The 17,982-nt window shown below is 38.6% G+C and overlaps 1 pseudogene; it reads right to left on the bottom strand.

The window, feature by feature from the left end:
- Nucleotides 1–1,933: 1,933 nt before the first annotated feature.
- LOC139437904 (olfactory receptor 7A10-like) lies at nucleotides 1,934–17,754 on the bottom strand (annotated as a pseudogene).
- Nucleotides 17,755–17,982: the final 228 nt, after the last annotated feature.

The following is a 17,982-nucleotide window of genomic DNA, read 5'->3' on the forward strand; positions in this document are numbered from 1 at the left end:
AACAAATGAAAAACAATTTAAAAATTGAAATAATATAAAATTTTTAGATGTTTCTTTCATCACTGTAGGAACTTTTGTCTTATATGCACAGTAAAAATTTCTTACCCATATTCCTCCAGTGTCTTATTTTTTTCCATTTTATATTCAGAGAAGCTTTAAGTTACAGAAAAGCCACATAGAAAATATAAAGGATTCTCATATACCCCATGCCCTCTCTTTTTCCACTCTCCCATATTAAATTTTTTACATGTGAATGGTACATTTGTAACAATTGATGTACGAATGTTGAAGCTTTGCGGCAAGTCATGATCTATGATTTACATTTTGGTTTATATTTTGGACTGTATAGTTTTATAAGTTTTGATAAAATATAAAATAGTCTGTATCAAATATTGCTAGATTATAAAGAAGAATTCTAATTTCCTTAAAATTTCCTGCTCCATCTATTTTTTTAAAAAGATTTATTTATTTATTTGTTTCTCTGCCCTTTCTCCCCCCACCCCGGTTGTCTGTTCTCTGTGTCTATTTGCTGCATCTTCTTTGTCTGCTTCTGTTGTTGTCAGCAGTACAGGAATCTGTGTTCCTTTTTGCTGCATCATCTTGTGTCATTTCTCCGTGTGGGCGGCACCATTCTTATGCAGGTGCACTTTCTTTCGCACTGGGCGGCTCTCCTTATGAGGTGCACTCCTTGCGCATGGGGCATTTGTACGCTGGGACACCACTGCGTGGCAGGGCACTCCTTACACGCATCAGCACTGTGCATGGGCCAGCTCCACATGGGTCAAGGAGGCCCAGGGTTTGAACTGTGGACCTCCCATGTGGTAGACAGAAGCCCTAACCACTGGGACAAGTCCGCCACCATCCATCTATTTTATTATTCCCTTTTCCTCCCTTCAGAACATATAGAAACCACTAAGTTTTAATTTTTGAAGAATTAGATTCATTGTTACTTGCAATAATATTGAGGGTTTAACATATTGATCTGTTTCTTTTATTGATACCTCCTATGATTTTGAGGGATTCTTTTCTCTCCTACTGAGAACAAAGCAGGGCTTCCCAGGATGGGGTTTTAAAATTTTCTTGTTTATTGTGTGGCTTTCCCTACATTGACTTAATATTCCATAACAAGGTGAATGTCTATATGTTCCACAGAAGCTTGTTCCAGGTGTGGCTAAACACAATGTTCTACACCAGTAACTCTCCCTATCCATATTTGCCAAAAGAACATTCCAATATTGTAGCTTAACCACAGACCTGTAAATCCCCAGAGTTCACATGCTCCTTCCTACAATCCTCCCCTAGTTCCACGGATAGTCCAACCCAAAGCCCCACCCTACTTCCCCACACAGAGCAGCACCACTGAACCCAATCTGAACCCAATCACACCACTGCAACACTCTCATGCCCATCCAGTGCCCAACCACACCCTTCCACCTTATCAGAGTTCTCCAATGACTCCATTTCTGTGAGATGGCCACCCAGCCAAGGAGCTTGCCTACTACCTCCATGTTCCTGTTTCTAAGACTGTAGATAAAGGGGTTCAGCATGGATGTGACCAATATATATATCCCTGAGGTCACCAGACTTGTCCTATAAGACAGAGTGCTTTCAGATTTCAGGTAGATGCCAATGCCTGTGGCATAGAAGAAGGAGACAACTGACAGGTGAGACCCACAGGTGGAAAAGGCTTTATGCTTACTTTCTGCTGATGAAATTTTCAGAATGAGGGAGACAATCTGAGAATAGTAGCAAAGGACCTCAGTGGCAGAAAGAATGACACTTAACAATAGCTACAAAATACATGAATAAGTTATTGATGAAGGAATCAGAACAGGTGAGATTCATGATTTCAGGAAGGTCACAATAAAATGTGGGATTTCTCTGTTTGTGAAGAAAGAGAACCTCAAGACAGTCAATGTTTCAATCAGGACCATCAAGACAGTGAGACACCAGGACCCCCCAGACGAGCAGGACACTGCAACTGTGTAGTGCAGGGGTGAGAGATGGCCACAAAACAGTCATAGGTCATCAGGGTCAGAAAGGAATTGTCTGGGCATTCAAATACAAAGGAAAAATCTGGGTGAGGTAGCTTGCATGGCTGATAACTTTGTTCTGTGCTCAGCAGCACTTTGGGGATGTTGGTGGAGGAGAACTTAAAGTCAGCAACAGACAGCCAAAGACAGAGGAAGCAGTACATGGGCATGTGGAGGTAGGAGACTGACATGATGTCCAGGATGATGAGCAGGTTCCCTGTGAGAGTGACCAGGTACATGGATAAGAAGAGACCAAAAAGGAGAGGCTGCATGTAGTTCTTCTCTGCAAATCTCAGGAGAAGTATGTTTACAGTGTGTTTCCTGTTTCCATGGGATAGCTCAGTTTGCCCTGAAAAGAAGAAAAAAGGATTACAACAGTAAATACAAATGGGCATTCTTCAGTATGACAGCAATATCCTAAACTCAGTAGCTCATAATGCAATACAACTTGTCTAATAATTACTTCTCCATGATGACAGATTGTGGTTGCTTTGGTGCCAGATAGCCAATGCTATATAATATTTGCATAGCATCCCAACACTACCATCCCTTCCCACAATAAAAAGTCGCTGTTGGGGAGGCAGGGCTAGATGGTGTCTGAGTGAGTGCACCTTATAGGCTCTCCTGCAAAGAAGTGGCTGGGCAGTGTTGGAAATTTTTCTGGACCAGGCTGTTTCAGGGTTTTGCAGGGCAGGAGGTGTCTGGACATCAATTTGGTGGGATGGTGACCAAGAAGATTTGTGTAAAAGGTAGAATTTAGAGTCTCTTTCATGGAGATCAGGGCTGCATGCAGGACACTTCCCCCTGGGGTGGGTGGCACCACAGTGGCGATTCCTGGAGACTCTGCAGTGCTGGGAAATTCCCAAGCCCTGAGCGGGCTATTGGGGGGCTTGCAGTGCAAGAGGTGTTTGGAAACCAATTTCGTGAGACAGAGACGGAGGAGATTTGTGCGAGATATGGAATTTTGGGTTTCTGACATGGAGATCATAGCTTCTGGCTAGAGCCCCACCCCCTAGGGCTGGCTGCCAATCTGTGGCGGTCCTTAAATTGTTTGCAATACAGAGGCATCACCAGCAGGCTGTTTAGGGTGTGTGCAGGGTGGGAGGGGTCTGGAAACTGTTTTGGTGAAACAGAGACGGAGGAGTTTTTTGCAAGACATGGAATTTTGGGTTTCTGACACAGAGATCAGCGCTTCCGGCTACAGCCCTGCCCCCTAGGACTGGCTGCCAATCTACGGTGGTCCTTAAAGTGTTTGCAATACAGAGATGTCACCAACAGGCTGTTTCAGGGTCTTGCAGGGTGGAGGTGTCCTGAAGTCGACTTCATGAGACAGCAACAGAAGAGACTCTCATGAGAGGGGGAATTTTGGGTTTCTGACACAGAGGTCAGAATTTGCGGATGTGACACACCCCATAGGGCTGGCGCCCATCTGAGGGGATCCTGGAAGGCTGTGTTGCATTGCAGTGCTCCCAGGCTCCCTGTTAACTGGATTCATGGTTCCCAGGTCTGTGTCCCCTAAACCCTGGTGGCCCACACCCCAGAGACTCACACCTCTTGAGTCTGCAATATCACAGACTTCTCATCCCTGAATCCACCATGCCCTGAGGGCCAGCTGAGGTCCTTGATTGTCCTAGCCCTTGGCGTTTGCGTGTTTTTATTCTTTTCTTTTCTTTCTTTTTTCTCTTTTTTCTTTTCTCTTTTTTTTTTAATTGTCTTGGTTGCTGATATTGCATTATCTCCTAGTCTTTTCTCCCATTGAATCCCCCAAGGTCTTCTTTTGTTTATTTTGGGTTGTTTTTTTCTTTCTTTATCCTTTTCTTTATCTTGCTTGTTTCCCTCCCTTTTCTTTGCACACCCCCCATTTTTTCTTCTCTTTTTTTCTTTTCTCTCTTTTTCTTCTTATTTTATTTTATCTTAATTATACAATAGATGCTACAGGGAATGCCTCACATTTGCTCAGTTTCCTCATCCTCCATCTCCTCGTTTCTGGGTGAATTGATTTTGGCCAACTACACTATCCCCATTTACCTCACATCTTGATATCCTCCATCATCTACTGTCTCTCCTATATTCCACTTCCCTTTCTTTGGTCCCCAAATTGTCTAACTCTTAATTTCTAATACCTTTGTTTTTTTTTTCTATCTTTTATCCACTCTTGATACTATTGTCTTTCTTTGCTCTTTCCCTCTTTCATAAAATCACTGGCTTTTTAATTCATACTATATTCCTTTCATATTCAGTTGACTATCTCATTATAGGTACTCACTGCTATAACTCTACACAACTTATCTGAATCTAATATCCATTCTTCCCAATCTCATATTGTTGCTCTGTTAATATTTATTACCAATACAACCTTACACATTTTCCTTTTTTACACAATTGCCTTTCCCTGGCACTAATATTTTCCTTCAAAGCGAACTCAGACAGCAACAAGAAATTAGAATAAGAAAAACAAAGTGACAAAGAGAAGATGTAACACTTATGCAAGAACAAAAACTAATTAATCCCCAAGACTAGACAAAGAAGCTAAGGAACTGATTAAATGTGTCAAGATAAAATGATGACCAGACAGCAACAAAAAACTACAAACAAAACAAATAATCAGGAAAACATGGCTGAATCCAATGAACAAACTAAAAACCAGGAAGGGGAACAGAACTTCAGACAAGTAATTAAAGATCTCAGAACATATATTAGAGACAAACTTAATGAAGTAAAGGAGGAGTTGTATAATATGAAGAAAATAGTTGGAGAGGAAATTGCAGACATACACAACAAGATAACAGATGTGATGGGAATGAACACCACAGTTCAAGAAATCAAAAATACACTCGCAGCAAATAGCAGCAGATTAGAAGAGGTAGAGGAGAGAATTAGCAATGTGGAAGACAGTACAATGGAAATCAAACACATAGTAGAATTGATCAATAAAAAGATAGAAAAAATCCAGCTATGACCTAGGAACCTGAATGACAATGCAAAACACACAAACTTACTTATTATAGGCATCCCAGAAGGAGAAGAGAAGGGAAAGGTGTCAGAAGGGGTGTTGCAGGAAATAATGGCTGAAAACTTCCCAAATCTACTGAGAGAGACAGATGTACATATCCAGGAAGCACAACGCACCCCAAACATCATAAACTCCAAGAAGCCCACCCCAAGACATATACTTGTCAAATTATGAATGCTGAAGACAAAGAGAAATTTCTAAAGGCAGCATGAGAAAAGAAAACCATCACATACAAGGGAGGCTGCATAAGATTAAGTACTGATTTCCCATCAGAAATCATGGAGGCAAAAAGGCAGTGGTATGATATAGTCAAGGTACTAAAAGAAAAAAAATTTCAATGAAGAATACTCTACCCAGCTAAACTAGCATTCAAATTTGATGGAGAGTTCAAATATTCACAGATGAACAGAAATTGAAAGAGTATGCCAACAAGAAACCTCCCCTTCAAGAAATATTAAAGGGAGTTCTTCAGGAAGAAAGGAAAAAACAGGACAGGCAGAGTTGGAGGAGAGTGTAAGAGCAACAAAAACGACAAAAAGAGAAGAAACAAACAAACAAAATATGGCAAACATAAATCCAATCAAAATATGGCTAACATAAACAATTCTGTGAAAGTAATAACATTGGATGTCAATGGATTAAACTTACCTATCAAAAGATTCAGACTAGGTCATTGGATAAGGAAATATGACCCATCTATATGTTGTCTACAAGAAACACATCTTAAACCCAGAGATTCCTGGATGTGGAAAAGCAAATGGTTGGAAAACAATCTTATAAGTAAACAATAACCAAAAAAAGGCAGGAGTAGCTATATTAATATCATACAAAATAGACTTTAAATGCGAAAAATTGTGAGAGATAAAGAAGGATACTACATATTAGTGAAAGGGACACTCTCTCGGAAGAATGAACAATAATAAATATTTATGCTCCTAAAAAGGGCGCCTCCAAATAAAGGAGGCAAACACTGGAAAAACTAAGTGCAAGAATAGATGCCTCTACAATTATAGTGGGAGATTTTAATACACCACTATCAACTTTGGACAGAACATCTCAAAAGAAAATCACTAAAGAAACAAAATATTTGGACAGTATATTAGAGGAGCTGGATCCAATGGACATATACAGATCATTACACCTGAATACAGCAAGATATACGTTTTTCTCAAGTGCACATGGATCATTATACAAGCTAGACCATATGCTAGGCCACAAAGAAAGGCTCAGTGAATTGAGAAAGATCGAAACCATACAAAATAATATCTCTGACCTCAGTGGAATGAAGCTGAAATCTGCCAGAACCAGAGGCCCAGACTTCACACCAAGATATGGAAATTAAACAGCACATTCTTAGAAAAACAGTGGGTCAAAGAGGAAATCTCAAGTAAATCAATAACTACCTTTAAACGAATGATAATGATAACACAACATAACAAAACTTATGGGATGCAACAAAAGTAGTACTGAAAGGGAAATTTATAGCCATAAATTCATACATCAAAAAAGAAGAAAGAGCAAAAATTGAAGAATTAAATGCACATTTGGAGGAATTAGTAAAAAACCAACAAAGTAATCCCACAGGAAGAAGAAAGAAAGAAATAACAAAGATAAGAGCAGAACTAAATGAAATAGAAAATAAGAAAACACTTGAAAAGATAAACAAGACCAAGAGCTGGTTTTTTTTTTTTGAGAAGATCGATAATTTTGATAAACCCTTAGTGAGACCAGCAAAGAAAAAAAGACAGATGATGCAAATACACAAAATAAGAAATGAGAAAGGAGATATCACCACTGACACCACAGAAATAAAGACTGTCATAAGAGGATACTTTGAAAAACTATATTCCAACAAAAATTACAATTCAGAGGAAATGGACAAATTCCTAGAAACACATAAGCAGCCTATATTGACGAAAGAAGAAATTGATGATCTCAAGAAACCAATCACAATTAAAGAAATAGAATCAGTAATTAAAAACCTCCCAACTAAGAAGAGCCCAGGGCCAGATGGCTTCACAGGTGAATTCTACAACACATTCCGGAAAGAACTAACACCAATCCTGCCAAAATTCTTCCAAAAAATCAAAACAGAAGGAACATTGCTTAAGTCCTTCTATGATGCCAACATTACCCTAGTACCAAACCCAAACAAAGACACCACAAGACAGAAAAATTACAGACAATTTCCCTAATGAACGTAGATGCAAAAATACTTAACAAAATACTTGCTAATCATATTCAAACAACACATTAAATGAATTACACACCACAACCAAGTGGGATTCATTCCAGGAATGCATGGATGGTTCAACATAAGAAAATCAATCAATGTAATACAACATATTAACAGATTGAATGAAAAAATCACATATTATATCTACAGATGCAGAAAGAGCATTTGACAAAATACAGCACCCTTTCTTCATAAAAACACTTCAAAAGATCAGAATACAAGGAAATTTTTTGAACATGATAAAAAGAATATATGAAACACCCATGGCCAACATCATTTACAATGGTGAAATCCTAAAATCCTTCCCTCTAAGATCAGGAACAAGACAAAGATGTCCACTCTCTCCCCTTCTATTTAACATTGTCTTAGAAGTACTTGCTCGAGCACTGAGGCAAGAACCAGACATAAAAGGCATTCAAATTGGAAAGAAAGAAGTCAAAATTTCATTATTTGCAGATGACATGATCCTATACATAGAAAACCCTGAGCAGTCTACAACAAAGCTTCTAGAACTCATAAATGAGTTTAGTAAAGTTGCAGGTTATAAGATCAATGTGCAAAAATCAGTAGCATTTCTGTACACCAATAATGAGCAAGATCAGGAGGAAATCAAGAAACAAATGCCATTTACAATAGTCAATAAAGAAATCAAAAATTTGGAATAAATTTAACTGAAGAGGTAAAGGACTTATATACAGAGAACTACACAAGACTGTTCAAGGAAATCAAAGAAGACCAAAAAAAAAGGAAGAATATTCCCTGTTCATGGATAGGAAGACTAATATTATTAAGATGTCTATCCTACTAAAACTGATCTACACATTCAATGCAATCCCAATAAAAATCAACACAGCATTCTTTAAGGAACTTGAAAAACTAACTATGAAATTTATTTGGAAAGGAAAGAGGACCCGAATAGCCAAAGACATATTGAAAAGGAAAAACGAAATTGGAGGAATCACACTACTTGACTTCAAAACATACTACAAAGCTAAAGTAGTGAAACAGCATGGTATTGGCATGAAGAGAGACACACAGACCAATGGAATTGAATTAAATTTCTGATATGGGACCTCATATATATAGCCATATAATATTTGATAAAGCCACCAAACCCTCTCAACTGGGAGAGAATGGCCTATTCAACAAATGTTGCCTGGAGAACTGGATATCCATATGTATAAGAATGAAAGAGGATTACCAACTCACACCTTATACAAAGATCAACCCAAGATGGATCAAAGACCTAAATATAAGATCCAAGACCAAAAAGACTTTGGAAAGCAGTGTGGGGAAACATCTACAATACCTTGTAATAGGAAATGGTTTCATGAACTTCACACCAAAAGCACGAGCCACAAAAGAACAAATAGATAAATGGGGCTTTCTCAAAATTAAAGCCTTCTGTACCTCAAAGCAGTTTGTCAATAAAGTAAAAAGGGAACCTACACAATGGGAGAAAATATTTGTTAACCATATATCTGATAAGAGACTTATAACTTGCTTATGTAAAGAACTACTATATCTTGAATATAAAAAAATAACCCATTTAAAAAATGGGAAAAAGATTTAAAGAGACACTTCTCCAAAGAAGAAATACAAATGGCTGAAAAGCACATGAAAAAATGCTCCAAATCTTTAGCTATTGGGAAAATGCAAATCAAAACTACAATTAGATACCATCTTAATTCCATAAGATTGGCAGCTATGAAATAAACAGAAGAGTACAAATGCTGGAGAGGATGTGGAGAAATGGGAACACTCATCCACTGCTGATGGGAATGCAGAAGGATCCAACCATTCTGGAGGACAGTTTGGTGGTTTCTCAAAAAGTAACCATAGATTTGCCATATGACCCAGCATTTCCACTGCTGGGTATATACCCAGCAGAACTGAAAACAAGGCCACAAATCGATATATACACACCAATGTTCATAGCAGCATTGTTCACTTTCGCCAAAAGTTGGAATCAACCCAAATGCCCGTCAACAGATGAATGGATCAATAAAATGTGGTATATACGTACAATGGAATACTACTCGGCTTTAAGAACAAATACACTACAAACACACGTGATAACATGGATGAATCTTGATAACCTTATGTTGAGTGAAGCAAGCAAGGCATTGTAGGACAAATACTATATGACCTCAATTATATGAAGTAATTAAACCAAGCTGCCTCAGAGAGCTAGAGAATGGATGATAGGCTTACAGGAAATCGGGGGGTAGAAGAAGGATGTAAGCTGACATCTTCATGGGTGAAATCTATGGTAAGCTGGAGGTAAGTATGTGTACAAGCAAGGGATAAAATGGGGGCATAGGGATACCTTTGGGTAGGACTTTGTGGGCTTGAGGGGTCTAGGGATGGGTGGATAGGTAATATTGTCCAAGATATTGGGGGGAGGGTGGGGCAACATATGAACATAGGAGATTGTCAGGTGTTCTTGAGAGTGTAATGTGGAGAAAACCTTTTCAAAATATAATAAGGAAAGTTACCTGTTTAAGATACTTAAAGGGGCTAATCTGATGTAGAACAGACTCCTGGGGAACATGTGAATTCTCATTTTGCCAGAGTGGGTTATATCATTGGGTAGAGACCCATATAATGAGAGAGAAGGTATACCCACATCCTGGGGAGGACTGATGCCATCAAAAAGAAGGAACTGTATCTCTCAAGAGAAATGGTGGCTCCCAGGGCATTAGGGCAGTTGAGCATGTCAAGGCTTCAACACTGTTGCAAGTATGTCTGAACATGGCTCTTCAAGAAATGAAGATTGACTGTCACTGTGGGCCCCAAGGGGAGCGGGAAATAGATATTGAATAGATGGAATCAACGTAACTGTGAGGGCAATAGAAGTGTTTCACAAGAGTATGCAAGGATGGATATAAAACATGTAATATTACACCAAAACCTATAGGGACAGATAGACTAATAATGTAAATCATAATGTAAAACATAGGATAACTAAAAATTTAGAAAATTGTGTAGCCTAAAGTATAAACCACAATGTAAACACAAATGTTACCTTGCTTGAAAGCTATTGTCTCAATATCTGTACATCAGTTTCAGTAAATATAGTATGAATATGTTAAAAGACTATTGCTGTGTAAGGGAAAAGCTTTTATATTGGATATGTGGGAGTACTGTATGTTGTATATATGAATTACTGTGACCTAAAACTCTTGTGAAGATAAGCTTAATAATTAGAAAAAAGAAAAGAAAAAGATAGGGTGTAGAACTTCTCCAAATTAATATTTATTCTATATCTAACCTTTAGACTCATCACTATATTCCATTTTACTATTAAGGGAACCTGGCATTATACTGGGCTTCATGCTTCAGGAAGTTTTGGATCACAGAGTGGTTCAACAATGGCAGTGGAGGAATACTGGTATGGGATGTTATTGACATGGGAAATATGGTTGACAGGGAGTTATACAGGGCTTGTGTCTGGGGTGCATGGAAATGTTTGGATATATTCATAGTGGAAACAATTAAAAACAACAGCTGGGGGTGTGCTGGGTTCCTGGCCAGGGGTCTCTGTCATGGTCCCTAGGGGAGCAGCGGCAGTCTCCCGGGTGCAACGGCAAGGACCAGGAAGGAATGAGGTTCCAACAGTGAGCTCCTGATACTAATGACTATGCTTGTGAGCCTATACACCTGAAATAAGAACAAGGCCTAGAGCAGCACTGTGCCTAAGAGTTCCCTCCTGATAGCCTCCGTGTTACTCAAATGTGGCCAGTCTCGAAGCCAAACTCAGCATGTAAATGCAATGCCTTTCCCCCAGCGTGGGACATGCCACTAGGGGATGAGCCTCCCTGGCACCAAGGGATCACTACCAAGTACCAGCTGATGAAGTAACTAGAAAATGACCTTGAATTAAAGGTTCAATGTGGACCAGCAGAATATCCCTGTCTACATATAGTAACTGGAGTTAAAAATGCTGTTTTACCTAAAGTAAGGGGGAAATGGAAAAGACAAATGAGTTCATATGGCTATGAGTTTCTAAAGAAGAGTCTGGAGGTTGTCAGAAGGATTGCCCTTATGCACACCTGAGCAGGCCTCAGAGACAGATAAAGTAGATACAACCCCAGATATTGGTCCTTTTGAGGGCTAAAGAGACCCACAGGTTCTATGGTCATGGCAGATGGGGTTCACTGCTATGCCAGTTGGCTCGTCTTTTTCTGTGTGATGGAGCTGGACTCAGATGGGATCTCTTTTCACAAGCCTTTCATGCTACTTTACTGGTATTATAGTTGGTGCTGGGGCTTAAGATATATCTAGGGGATTTGAATATCTGGACTGACAATATGATAGTCAGGCCCTGACCTCAACAGACTTTAGCTCCTACACTCTGATTTATTGGACTTACCCCACTCAGCTAACATGGAGTTGAAGAATGTCAACCACCACACCATGGAGCCTAGTGTGCCTACAACTGAATGCAGGAGGATTGCATCCAATATCCATGTGGAATCTAAGCCCCTCTTGACATAGATGTGGAATGGACACAATCAAGCCAAGGTCCACAGGAAGGAGGAATATAGTAAGGACCAGAGTGGACTTAATGATATTCTCTTCATGAATTATTGTGGTTAATAATCGAGAAAATGTGGCATTGATGTGGAAAAAGTGGCCATGGTGCCTGCTGGGTACACGGAATGGAGGGAAGAGAAGAGATGTGGAGGCGTTCTTGGGACTTGGAGTTGTCCTGGGTGATGCCCCAGGGACAATTGCTGGATGTTGTATGTCCTCCCATGGCCCACTGGATTGAACGTGGGAAAGTGTGGGCTATGGTGTGGAACACGGCACATGGGGTGCAGCAATACACGGAGATGTACTCACCAGACGCAATGGATGTGACATGATGATGGGGGAGAGTTTTACTGTGGGGGAAGTGGTGGGGTGCGGGCGGTGGGGGCAAATGGGGACCTCATTTTTTTTAATGTAATATCTTTTTAAAAAAATGAAAAAATTGAGTAGAATTTGGAAAAAAAACAAAAATAAAAATAAAAACTTGGTTTGGTATTTGTGGCAAAGAATAACTTTGTGATAATAAAACCTGTTTGGAGGCCACTGGAAGGTGCATATTTAAATAAATGGTAATTATATGTTATCTTGATTCTATTGGAAATCTTCTCTATGAAGTATAGTTTTTTCCCTCTATTACTAAATTAAAACACCTACTATTATCTTAATGGTAAAGTTGTATAAGTAAACAGTCATTTGATACATGATGTGTTGCATTAAATTGTTTAAAATATATATAAAAACAAGGAATAAACTTTAACACTGTCAAACTCTTTTGTGCATTCAAACCAGGCCTTGAATATATTACAGGTTGTCTCTCCATGTGAGTTATTGGCTAGTCACTGACCCCTCAATTAAAAATATTTGCTGTATCAGTCTCTGGTTCTGGTCCTGAAGTTGATGGAAACTACATTGCAATTTCAAGCTCCTGCAGCAGCCAATGATGACTCGGTACAGCCAAGTGTACAATGGATATCACCTCCAGACCTGCACAGTTCCATAGTGCCAGAGATCACTATGCACCAGGCTGGTAGAATACTGGAAACTCTCTAGAATCTATGATGCTGCAACTTGTTCACTGAATGAAGAACATGCTAAGTGGAGCCATGATACCAGGATACTGTAAGTAAAACTTAAACACAATTGGCATTATGGCCTGCTCCATGGAGAGATACCATGTAAAGTACTACAAACCTGAAACTTAAAACTATTAATTGCAACTCAGAGTCCTTATGCATTAAGTAACATTAATTAATATTAAAGTGCTGTACTTTTATCCTGTACTAAATATATGCCTAATAATTATAACACTATCTTTTCTATTCTGGATCAGGTACAAAAGTATATTAAACATGTTAAATTCCTGGTAACTTTATTTTCTAAATAATTAATAAACATGTCTGTAAAATAAGGCCACGGTCTTAGCCAGGCTCAGCAACTTACTATTCTACTGTAGTTTACTGTGTAGCAAAAATGAGGCTTGCTTGCTAATAATGGGTCACTTATTAAACAGTCAAAATTACCAAAAAATGTACTATTAAAACCAAAATGTAAAAAACTTTATTCTGTAGTTCTGATCCACCCCCAAGGCTAAAAACTAAGAAAATTTCCATCTTAGTTCCCTAATCCTGAATGAAACCAACTGTCCAAAAGGTGCCAGTTCACCAGGAGTATCTAACAGAACATGAGTGCCAATTATTAAACAGCGTGAAATGCATCTTCAAAACAAAGCTAAGTATCTATTGCAATTTCTCTCTAAAATACCTTAGAGAAAAAAATATATATATAGTACATCTTGCCATGATGTATTAGATCAGTGGAGACCAACATAATTAGTGGCAAGGTGGTGGACTTCCATCCTTGGGAAGCCTGCTATGTTCTCAAATACTGGGACAGGAGTCTCTGGAGAGCATGGGCAGTATCTAATAGGGAAGGGAGAACAAGTGTGTCAAACCCACAATTTTGCTGCAAGTGACTATGATTTTTTTTCTATCAAGGAGTGAACCTGATGATTGCCATAGGTCCTGAGGAGAATGGGAGGGAGAAATAAAATAGATGTAAGAGGGGGCATTTGAGGAAGATGGAAGTGTTCTACATGATATTACTATGATGGATACAGGCCACGTAGAATTGCATCATAATTTATACAAGTGTATGGTACAAAATTTAAACCATAATTTAAACCACTTATCATGGTTGGTAGCTAAATTTCAATATTTCTACAACAGTTGTAACAAATGTACCAGCCACAAATGAAATCTTAATAAGAGAAGGGGGAAAAGGGGGCAGACATTGTATATTTTGGAGCCCCTGTGTTTAGTACATGACTTTTCTGTAGCCTAAAACTTCTTTGAGGACAGAATGGAAAAATATAAATTATAAAATAGTATATTTTTATATTTCCATATAAAAATATATGGAAGACAATGATATTGTATATATAGGACAACAGACGTTACAGTGATGAAAGGAAAAAGCAAAAAAAATAAATATTTTTTTTCATGATCTATATTACCCAAAATTTAAAAAATATTTTTATTTTTATTTTTTATTTTCAAACTATCATTACTATTTCATTTTCTTATTAATCATATTTGGCTCTTTCACTGGCTTCATTTTTTAACAATTTTTGGGTCACAGAAGTTTTACAATGGTGGCAGGGGAGTATCATTGGTGTGGGTTGTCAGAGATGGGAGATGCATGGGAGGATGCTCGCCTGAGCATATATATATATATATAAGGCATATGAATGTGTTCAAATGCTCATGGGCCATTTTCATGGTAGGTGCATATTCAAACAATAACTGAAGGATTATCGAATTCCCATTCCAGGGAGCTCTGCCACATTCTCTAATAGTTCAGCAAGAATCCCCTGCGTACAGGAGCACTGATTAGTGAAGAGGGATGGTCCATTGTTGGACCCTGGATATTGATGAATGTGCATATGAACCTGTGCTTTTGAAATTGAAACTTATGCTAGTATATGGGGTGCCTAAGTGTTGCCTCCTGGGAGCCTCTTTTTGCTTAAACGTGGCCTCTCTCAAAGTCAAACTGAGCATACAAATGCACTATCTTTCCCCCAGCATGGAACATGACTCCCAGAGATAAGCCTCCCTGGCACTGAGGGATTACTACCAAGCACCAGCTATCAATACAACTGTAAAAAGAACTTGACCGAAAGGGGTAAAATGTAAAGACATATGAGTTTATATGGCTAAGAGACTCAGAGTGAGTTACGAGATAATTCCAGAGGTCACACTTATGCATTTCCTAGCAGGATCTCTTACACTGCCAAAGTAGATACTACCCCAAATAGTGGGGCTGGCTCCTGGGGGCCATGGAGACATCCAGACACTACAGAACGGGCAGATAGCTCAGGAGTTTGGTGCCTTGCCAGTGGGAACTACTTTGCAATTTATGCTCCCAGGGTGACAGAGTTGGACTCAGTTGTGTTTTCCCTTCACACGGCTCTTCTGTCCTTCTATTTGAAGCTATAAATAATATTAGAGTTGGTAGATGTATGTCCAAGAGTCTTAAATCTTTGGGCTCCCCATGTGTCAGCAGGACCCTGAATATCAATGGACCTGCAATACTTAATTTCCAGAGCATTGGTCTCACCCAGGACAACTAACATGGAGGTGATGTTGGACAACTAACATACCAAAGTACCAAGAGAGTCTAAAATTGCAAGCAAGAGTGTCCCACCCATTGGCCTGATGGGATAATACCCCCCTCTCATTTAGTGGTGGAGTGACATCACAACCACAGAATCCTCAGTATTGGCGAATGGACTATGGACTAAAGTAGACTTACTGGTATTCTATTATGATTATTGTGATTCTAGCAGTGGGAGAAACTATATCATTGATGTGGAAGACAGTGACTACTGTAGGTTCTGATGGCATAGTGAGGGAAATACAGGTGTAATGCAGGAGCAATTTTGGGACTTAGAAATTGTCCTGAATGACATTGCAACTATAGATACAGGCTTTTATAAATCTTGCCATGAGCTAGAGAGTTGGCGGGGGGAGGATTGTAAACTTCAATGTAAACTTTAATCCACACTAAGTGACAATGCTCCAAAACATATTCATCATTTGCAATCAATGCACCTTGCTAATGAACAATGCTGTTAATGTAGGAAAATTTGGGATATGGGGAGCAGGGCATATGGGAATCCCCTATATTTTATGTCACATTTGTATAATCTTATTATCTTTAAAAAAATAAAAGAAATTAAATTTAAAAATAAAATAAGGTTGACTGGAGCAATGAATGTACAAATCTTTATACTAAAAGCAATTGATTATACACTTTATATGAATTGCATGGTATGTGATTATTGTTTAATAAAATTGGTTTAAAAAAACCTGCAATTAATGTCACCATCTAGATAGACATTAGTGTTTATAATCACTTGGAAGTTTGTGCAGTAGCAGCTTCTTGATTCTAAATCAGAACACTCCATTGAAAGAGGTATGATGGCCAGAATTTCAACATTTTGTATTTAGTTATATTTGGTCGATAATATACATTAGAAATTGATGAATGCAGAACTATGTGATTATAGTAAATATTATTAATTGTACACTTTGGATGATTGTGTGCTTTATTAATAAGTATCAATAAATTTTATTTTTTAAGAGAAGAGTATAGAATGGAGATTTGAGCATATAAGAAATAAAATACTGCACGGTAGAGTAAATACCTAGATTGTAACTTGTCACCTCTTTAAATTTTATGACAGTTTTCAACATGGGCAGATATCCTATTCAGAGGTAGTCATAGGCAGCCCTGGAAGAATTCAAGCAGGAACAGGAAGATGATCCAATAAAATAATTCAGAAAGTGCAACCATTTCCTGTACACCAATAAAAACTCAAACATGTACATGAAGTTTGCATGCTTCAAGGAGAACACTTTCATTATCAAAAATAAAATCTTTCTCTAGTAACACAATGTATGATTAAAAATTTTTCTCCATCATATTTGAGGTCTTCTTGACTCTAGGTAGGTCTATGCACGTGTTGAACAATGAAAGGAAATTTCTAGCTCTGAGGGTTTGAGAGCTGCCAAAATCTACCTTTCAGCTGCTGCAGGACAAATGACACTTTGCAGGATTTCCTTTCAAAGCATTTCTTCATAGCCCCCTTTATATCTTTATTCCTCAGACTGTAGATGAAGGGCTTCAGCATGGGTGTGACCACAGTGTGCATGACCATGCTTGAAGCACCTGGATGTGTGTTCTGTGAAGCAGCAGGACTCAGGTACACCCTTATGGTCATACAATAAAATAAGTAGACTACTGAGAGGTTAGATGCGCAGGTGGAAAATGTGTTATACTTCCCATGAGCTGATTTGATTGCATGCATGGAGGGAACAATCTTATAGTAGGAGAAAAGGATACCAGCAAGGGACACCCCCAGTCAGAATTCCAGCTATTAAATACATTGCTAAATAATTGAAAAAAAGTGTTAGAACAGGCAAGTTGGATAATCTGACAGAGTTCACAGAAAAAATGTGGGATTTCTACATGTGAATAAAAGGACAGTTGTAACACCATTAGCCCCTTTAAGCAGGAGGGCATTAACACTCATGGTCCAGAACCCCAGAACTATCAGGAAACAGAGCCAGGTGTTCATGATGACTGTGTAGTGAAGGAGGTGACTGATGGCCATGAAGCAGACATAGGCCATCACAGCAAGGAGGAAGTCATCCAACCCTACAAAGAGTGTGAAAAAATACATCTGAGTGAGGCAGTCTCTATAGTTTATGACTGCTCTGTGCCTGGATGTTCACTAGCATCTTTGGAACAGTGGTGAAGGGTAAACTGATGTCACAAAGGGACAGTTTGGAGAGAAAGAAGTACATGGTCATGTGGTGGTGAGAGTCTGAGATGATGGCCAGATTGATGAGCAGGATCCCAAAGACGGTGACCATGATACATGGAAAGGAACAGCTAAAAGAGGAAATGCTGTAATTCTTGATCCTCTGTAAATCCCAGGAGAATAAATTCTGAAATTCGTGTTTCATTTCCACAGGAAGTATAAAAGAAACTTGGCTCATTTTCTTAAAAAGAAGCAGCGCTTTGCAAATATATGCCAAAAATCTTCCATTTTAGTGAAAAATTTAATCCCTATATTATTATATAGACATTATCCTTTTGCA

Source organism: Dasypus novemcinctus, chromosome 30 (assembly GCF_030445035.2).
Source record: "Dasypus novemcinctus isolate mDasNov1 chromosome 30, mDasNov1.1.hap2, whole genome shotgun sequence".
In the NCBI taxonomy this organism is placed as follows: domain Eukaryota; kingdom Metazoa; phylum Chordata; class Mammalia; order Cingulata; family Dasypodidae; genus Dasypus; species Dasypus novemcinctus.